Source organism: Mytilus californianus, unplaced genomic scaffold (assembly GCF_021869535.1).
Source record: "Mytilus californianus isolate M0D057914Y unplaced genomic scaffold, xbMytCali1.0.p SCAF_9, whole genome shotgun sequence".
Classification (NCBI taxonomy): domain Eukaryota; kingdom Metazoa; phylum Mollusca; class Bivalvia; order Mytilida; family Mytilidae; genus Mytilus; species Mytilus californianus.
The window spans coordinates 64,060,130-64,068,854 of record NW_026262745.1 but is presented as its reverse complement, the minus strand read 5'-3'; the positions used below and the strand labels follow the sequence as shown (position 1 = coordinate 64,068,854).

The 8,725-nt window shown below is 29.8% G+C and overlaps 1 long non-coding RNA gene across 1 annotated transcript; it reads left to right on the top strand.

Annotated features, from left to right (window-relative positions):
* The first annotated feature begins 3,032 nt into the window (after positions 1-3,032).
* On the top strand, positions 3,033-7,427 carry LOC127715062 (uncharacterized). Its single transcript, XR_007988105.1, has 3 exons — positions 3,033-3,259; positions 4,587-4,826; positions 5,860-7,427. It is a non-coding gene; the product is annotated as an uncharacterized LOC127715062 (long non-coding RNA).
* The last annotated feature ends 1,298 nt before the right edge of the window (positions 7,428-8,725 follow it).

Below are 8,725 nucleotides of genomic sequence, written 5' to 3'. Positions count from 1 at the left end.
CAAGACAAATCTTACAGCAAAGATTGTAATTAATGAGATTGCAATAGTGGGGTTTCCATAAAAGAAACAATAGTGTTTAGTTGTATAATTGGAAGAAGTCTCCAGACGATGGCGTTCTGGTTGTGGCTGCAATGTTGGTTCGAATAATATGACGTTGGGGATAAGATCAGGTATAGGTTATTAAGACATAATCAAACACATTGAACGTCACAAAGTCATGATGTGAGGTTTTGTGAACAACTAAGCTGGGTGATATCGGTAGATGGAAGTACAATTACAACAGTAAACAATCTATTGTTTTTGGCTGATTTTTTGACACTCACTCCTCCAATTTGAATCACTTCTTATTACATCGTTCGATGCACGATAGAAATATTTGATAAAATTACAATAAAGAAAATAATTGAAAATCATTGAATAATATCGTCAAAATTGTTTTTATCAAAGAACATTATTGACACAAAATACAATTTGAATATAAAAACTAAATATAATAATTTAAATAATAAAAGCGTTTTGGAGTGTCTTTGAACATATTTTCTATATACAGCCAAGTAATAATCTCCATTGATTTTAATCATCAATGTATTCATCGAATCGAACATTAACAAAATACGAATAAGAAATTAAGACTAAATTAGACCAAATAATTTCAAAATGATTGTGTCCTATTTACTTTGTTATGTTTGGCATACTTTGAAAACCCTTAAAACCAATATTTATGGCTACCTGTGTTTGCCAAAGGTATTTTTTCCCCTGTGTATTCAAAAAAAAGGAAGTTAAAAGTCAAGGTAACAAAGTTCAAAGTTTAACCAATCAATTAACGGTATTCAGAACATAGGTTTAAATAATATAACACAGTGTATTAAACAGTACACAGGCACAATGAAGGAAAGAGAACTCGAGATAAAAAGTTGATGTTAAATGAAAATACTGTGATACTAGAAACGTTCGTGCTTTTCTAGATTTTCCATAATCTCGGAAACACAAACCCAAAAATATATAAGCCACGGATGTATAAGTTTTGAATACATGAGGAGCTTTATGACTAAAGTGGTACTAAAACAAATAGCCCACATTCCTATAAGGTAAATTTTGCTTGTAGGAGATACATCATCAAATTCTTAACTATTTATGAATTGATCATCGAGGAATTTAAGAAAAATGTTAAAATCATATTTGTACCGATTCACTGATTGCAAAACTAACGATATTAATCCAGTATAAACAATCAAAAACATCACACAATACATAAATAAAGACGGTATAAATATTTTATAATGTTTAAAGTCCGTATCAAAATATGCATGCATTATAAAAGAAAAATTGAGTTATCTTTCTTTGTGCCTGATTTTTTGTAGTTTCCACTTGAAGTGTTTTACAGGGTTTTCTAATCAGAGAGAAACAAGTGAGAGCAGACCAACATGATGTACACAAGGTGTGTATCTCAATTTAATATCAATGCATACATGTATATATGAACTTAAATTACTAAAGAAATTTTCTTGTATGTATGAAAATAAAAAAAAAAACATTAAATTGCTTTATTTGTTAGCTGTATTAAAAGGTTCAAGATTTAATCAAGGATTTGTATATTAACACTACTGTACAAATTGTTGAACCTTTTATACCATATCAGTATTTAAGATAGAAATGACAGTTTTTAATAGGTAATTTTTTAAATTGCAGACAGAACAAGTTTATTTATTGTGTCAGTGTATGATATATATTTATATAAGCAAGGGTTAATTAAATGTTAAAAATGACTGGAAATGTGCAATAATATCATAATTCTAATCATTGGTTTATAAGTGAAAAGTGGGATTGCTAATGCAAAAATCAATTTTGTGTAAATTTGCGATGGAATCATTATTAAATGAGGGTTAATGTTCATGCAAATAAATACTTTTACGTTTAGTACTTATATGACAGCTCGTTTAAACAGCGACATGAATAAAAATGAATATAATGAATAGTAAACATTATCAAATTCATATTAGAATAACATGATTGTTAAAAAAATCATTTACTAGTAACTTCATTTCATTTTATTTCAGAAAGCTCATCATCTGATCAGATATATTCTTCTGAACCTTTCAACTCACCAATTCCAGAACATATTTCTAATGCGAGATACCAGACAGCTGATGGTAATTTTACTAAGATATTTGCATTTTGTTTTGTAAATTATTTTTACAATTATGCATTTCATAAAATGAAGATGCAATGGTTTTGTGATCAATATTTTATATAAGAAGTAAGGTTTTTATATATGGCTGTGTGAAAATTTATATATATGAAATGAATCATGAAGGATCTTATATATGGTCTCTGTCAAAGCATGCTTTAAGCAAATCTTTTAAAATATATATTGTTAAACGTAACCGACATTGAAACAGCATTTAGACGTTAATTAATAGTAGCATTTAGTCATCATTTTGTCAACATTTTTGAAAATAGTCATATATTTTTGTACATAATTATTCATGAGTGAAACTGTCAAACTACGTTATTGGTCAGTTGTTACTAAAGCACACAAAAGCCCCAATTACGTGTTTTGTTAAGGGTAAAATTTGATAAATAATTGTATTCCTTTAAATTTCAAAAGCGCCGATTACATGTATCAATGAATTAAAGGCATTTCGTACCCTAACCATTTCGTACTATTTTACATTCTATGTATACTAGTAACATATTTTTAAAAAAGTTAGCAAGTCATTTTGTTCTGTGTTGGGTGCTTTTGTCCGTACTGATGATTTTGCTTTGACGTCCAATAACAATTTAAGAGTTTTTCCTGAGCTACTTGATTTTGTGGTTGTTAAAGAAAAAGGTATTCGAAGGTACAATCTTCGAAATTTGAAAGGTCATTTTGGTAAATGCTCTTTAGTATCGTTAAATTAATTTCCCCCAATTATCTAAATATTTATATATAACAAATATGTAATGTGTCCTTTAGAAAACAGTGAATTTTGTTTCCTTTTAACATATGATACATGTTTTTTTTTTTTTTTTAATTTTCAGTTATGAATGATCATAACTATATGTAAACTGAAACACTTAACATCAGCACTCGACCGAAAATTTTACAATATTCAAAAGTAGAACTCGGTCCACAAGGACGTGAAATATTTTGCAAACAGAAAATTTAAATATTTTCTTTAGCGTCAGTACACTTCTTTCGACAAAAGGGATTAAAACCTTGTATTAATAATGCTTTTAATTGTGTTCACGTTGTTGTTCTTTACAGAAGAATCGTACGGTAAGTTATAAAAGTTTTGGAGAGAAAATTTGTAAAAAAAAGTTTATATTAATATAAGTATAACATGTATGTTTTCCATGGTTTTGTTTTGGCAATTTTTATCTGTTAAGAATTTAAAAGGTTTATTAAATACATAAATCATCCCTACAGTTGTTCATGAAGCTATCTGTCGTACATTGTATTCAGATTTATGGTAAAATGAATTGGAACTGTTTCCTTTACCTTAAAGAAAAAATGTATGCTCAAAACATCACCAAGCGTTCATTCTAGAGAACGTCCAATACGAACAATTTAAAAACTAGTTAAGATTCAATAAAAATACCGGCTAAGTAGCTAGTTCTTTTGTTCAAACATTTGATATCATTGAACTAATAATTAACTGTTACCAAATGTTAAACTCTTCGTAACACTTACACAATAACTGATTAATGTCACAACACAACTGGTCTACATATTTGCATGTCCTTTTATTATGACAACACTTGACATAATTAATTCTCAAAAAATCATTTCATGCCTAAAACAAAATTAGACTATTCTTATGGCAAAAAGTGTGACAGGATTTCATCTTATGCTGTAAAATAGTAGAAATTCCTTAAACATGTTAAAATGTAAAACAAATCTAAATAAATACATTTAATTTCTTATCTATAAACCAAGTTCTTACTCTAACAAAAATCACACAATATTCAATTAGACAAAATTTGAAATATTTATCATGTCATTCTGTATTACCTAAATTGTCTATCAATTGCAAGTAATCAATACGTACAGAACTGTTATCGCTTTTAGTTCTGAATCGACATTTGACAGGTGCAAATCTAAGCCATTTTAGTCGATTTGCATTTTTTAAATTGACTTGTAGTGATAATAATTACACTATTCATTGTTCGAATGTATTAGTTTCTATCCAAAGAAATATTTGAACACAGACTGATAATGATTGCCAAAATTCAGAATACTATGATGTAACAAGCATTTAGAAATGTATTTTTGGAATTTTGGGTCCTCAATGCTTTCAACTTTGTACTTGTTTGGTTTTATAACTATTTAGATCTGAGCGTCACTGATGAGTCTTATGAAGACGAAACGCGCGTCTGGCGTATTAAATTATAATCCTGGTACCTTTGATAACTCTTTTTGTCTCACTTTAAAAACTATTTTAGAAGAAATATTATTTGTCTATTTATTTATTCTTTCGATTTTTTTTCGCCACACAGACGATATGTTTTAAAACTTAATATATCAGCATTATCTTTCTATCAAAAGGTTCAGTTTTTTTGCTTATAGTATACCTACATTAACATAAGTAACTTATTTTCTTTAGGAATACAGTGTATACATTGTACAGACATTGTGCTGAATAGTTCTTCTATCCCATCTGCATTTAAAGTTGCAATGCAGGCATACAGAACACCAAACTGTGAAAATGCACACACAGCCTCGACTTCCTCGGGCATAACATTGAGTAATTGCACAGAAGTTGCAAGCTCGGGACAAGTGAACAAATGTGGAAGACTGGTTGGATCACTGTTGGTTTCGAGTGGTTATTCTGTAAATAGATTAGGTATTGATTAAAAAATTTAAGACATTAGCAAAGTTCTCTATTATGATAATTAAATTTTGAATTATATAGAAGTAGAGATAGGGTAAAATAAAGGACGTGAACTAGAAAGAACATCAGAAATATACATTTTTTGGTCAAAGTCGAAAAATATCACTGGTTTTAGGGAAGGGCGAGAATCACCGAGCTTTATAACAATATTCGTGCCGAATACACAACAAAATGACATTTTTTAGACATTGACCTAATATTTTTTATACTGCAGCTGAATATGGTAAAATTAATGGAAATGTCGATAAATATATCAAATACAATTCCATTTACAAATGAGCCCCAGATTGAGAAGAACGTGATCATGGTGATATTACATTAAATCGACATTGTACGAAAATCCCTTTGCTATTGTATCTGGTAGATCAAGACAACAAGAAGAGTTCTAGCTGTAGTATAAAAACGACGAGAATGTTAAATTGCATAATAATATCCCTGGATAAATGATGGTTAAACTTAACACCCTGATTATCTCTCTCGATCTACATTAGAAGTCTTTAGCGGGTAGAATGAACTCCAGTACACGTGATTGTATTGGACCGTTGACAAAGATCTGTGGAACGAAATCGATTTTCCTTATTTTTGTATTTTTACCTCCTTTAAAGAGTTGTGTCTAAATATTGTTTACATGTTTTTCTTTCGATCTTATTTCGTTTTATGTAACTTGGTTTAAAAAGAAGTCGTTGGTTGTATCTTGTGTTTTTTTCACATTTGAGTTTCGTGATTTACTGTTCGTGTGTCCATTAATGGTGGCTGTACAAAATACATATTACTATATTGGTGTTTTGTCATAAACAAACATCTTAATTTTTTATCGTTTGTGTCTTACGTGTTAAAGATATTTATTACATTTGCAATTATACCATGTCTCATAACTAACATGGAACCATTACTGCCAATTGAGGGACATATTCTTGACTCTGTCAAAACATTCATTGCATATGTTTACTATGACAATCACTATATTATGTCATTTATATTATAGAATTACCTTATTACTTTCACATCAGAGGATGTTTCACCGTAGATCAGTCATTAGAAAGAGGATGCTACCGAAACCGTAGGATTATTGATCAGAATAGAGGTCATTTTTCCGATTACTTTGAAGGAATGGATTCCTTGAAACTAGGAGAATTTAATGGGGTTCTCTGTATCAATGGAGCTAACAACGTGGATCCATGGAGGAAAACCAACGTGGCAATAAGGCATAGTTATTGCTTGGTAACTTTAACTGTGTTTGTTATGGTTTATTGTTTATCCTAGACAAAACAAACAAAAACATAATTATTCTGAATCTAAAAGAAACAGCAATTTATGATATATTTTGTTTTCTATTAGATTTGTAATTTGGTACTTCCGTTTAACTTGTATTCCCCAAAAGTTTGTTTTGTATTGTACGACAATGTTGATTTCAAAAGACATAGTACTATATTGCTTTGATTGATTTTACAATGTTTTATATGTCTCTAGAAGTCTGGAGCGTTCATATTTTTTTTTATAGATTCACACTTCATGACTGCAAAAGTATTATTTTAAAACCATTATGACTTTTTTATATTTCATTTTCCTCCTGAAACGAACAACGTCATGCCATTATACAATATAATTCAAGGCGATGTGATATGATTGTCAATGGACAACTCTCCACCAGATACATAATGATATAAAAGTTAACAGCTATAGGTCACACAACTGTTGTAAGTAATGTACTAAACCAGGCCAGAAGCGGCAGCGTAATTATTCAGTCATTCGAACGGGTACCAATTTACAAAATTCACTTCATCGTATAGCATTGATACTATTTATATATATAAACTGAATTATGGATTTTTGTTTGTGATAAAATCACAAAACTACAATCAAATAATAATATATTACTTTAAATGTTTAATTTGTAACTGTTTCTTTCTTCCATTGTCTCATAATGTGTTCTTTCAGGATTCCAAACTATAAGTAAAATTCTTTTCGTTTATTTTTTGGTCACAAACTAATTATGTTTATATGACAATAATGATATTATAATGTATTCTTTTATACGACGAAATAACGTCCTCGTGGGTTTCTTTCATCATTTAAGGACCTTTAACAACATTTATTTTACAAAAATTCTTTTAAAAGAGATAGAATTTTAAAGTGGGTCATTAAACAATGAAAAATAAACAGATATTTATTAAATATTTTTTTTATCACGAAAAAAAAATCATCCAACACACATTCAAAAATTGAAAAACCGTCTTCACCGACTATATCTACTTTTAATTGAAAACTAAAATGGATCTTTAAATAAAATGCATTGATATATTATATATAATTACATGTGTAACATATTCCCGCTGAAAATAGTATTCATGTAATACATGTAGTTAATTGCTATGTTTGTAGAATACATGTACTACTTTTGACTGAAAACTGTCATATCGCCCGATTCTATTCTTGGGTATTGACCGTTCGTGTACATGTGATAGTTTTGGATTTGCTTACACTTTGTTTTGCAAGAATTTACATTTATATTTATTGTATAACATTATCCATAAAATACTCTTTAGCATTCAGTATCTTTGTTGTTGTTTTTTTTTTTTTTTTTAGAAAATTACAATAGATATTTCATATATTTCCGCTGTTTAGTTTTGTTAGTTCTGTTTGGCAATTCTACATACATATTTTGTCACTACTTTCGTTTCTTTCAATCTTAGTCTTATTAGATATCTGAATTCATAGAATTTCCTTTGAGATCATTGATGATGTCGATTTCCGTTCTAACTTGCTCATGTTGCTACCCTGAGATATTCATCATCTATTTCATATTTCTTCTACTGTCTCTTAGTTACATTCAATAAAATTGAGAATGGAAATGGGGAATATGTCAAAGAGACAACAACCCCACCAAAGAGCAGACAACGGCCGAATGCCACCAAAGGGTCTTCAACGCAGCGAGAAAATCCGGCACCCGGAGGTGGTCCTCAGCTGGCCCCTAAATAAAATTGTGTACTAGTTCAGTGAAAATGGACGTCACACTTAACTGCAAAACATATAAATGAACTAAAAAAACATACAAGACTAACAAAGACCAGAGGCTCCTGACTTGGGACAGGCGCAAAAATGAGGCGGGATTAAACATGTTTTGTGAGATCTCAACCCCCCCCCCCCCCTATAACTCTAGCCGATGTAGAATAAAAAAACACATAGCAATACGCACACAATGCCACAGGCTGCTGATACCACGACTAACTTTTCCATTATACCATCGTTATTGACAATTTACCTCTCAGTATGCATTTTCTCCCCCACTATTTTCTCGGTTAGGTGAGACTGTGATTTCCAAAGCATTTTTTCCTGACTCATTTGACTTGTTATTTTTGATATTTGAGAGACTTAATTCATCTAAACATGTTAGACAATTTGTTGAATAATTGACATAATCTGAGATTGTTATTATTTCCTCTTTTCTGTGTATCTAACGAGAAAACCTGGAATCACTGTAATTAAAATAACATGAAGTTTTCGTTAAATCTTACTGCATACATAAATATCGAATGTTGGAGAAACGCGAATACACCAGTGAGATCCATAATAATACTCTGTAACAAAAAATTGATTATTCAAACTTGGGTTTTATTATTGAATAGGTGATTGGCATGATTGGTAAGACTTTAAAATTCAAACAACTCATAAGTAAACCCGTTTTAGACCAAATTAATTGTGTTGATAGAACCAAAAAAAGTTGCATAAAACATCATGGAAACATGTGATACATGTAGATCTGTGTTTTTGTATTTCATTTTTGTTTTTTGATAAGAAGAAGGAGTTAATTTTAGCTAACATAAATGATAAAGAATATTCTAATATGACCA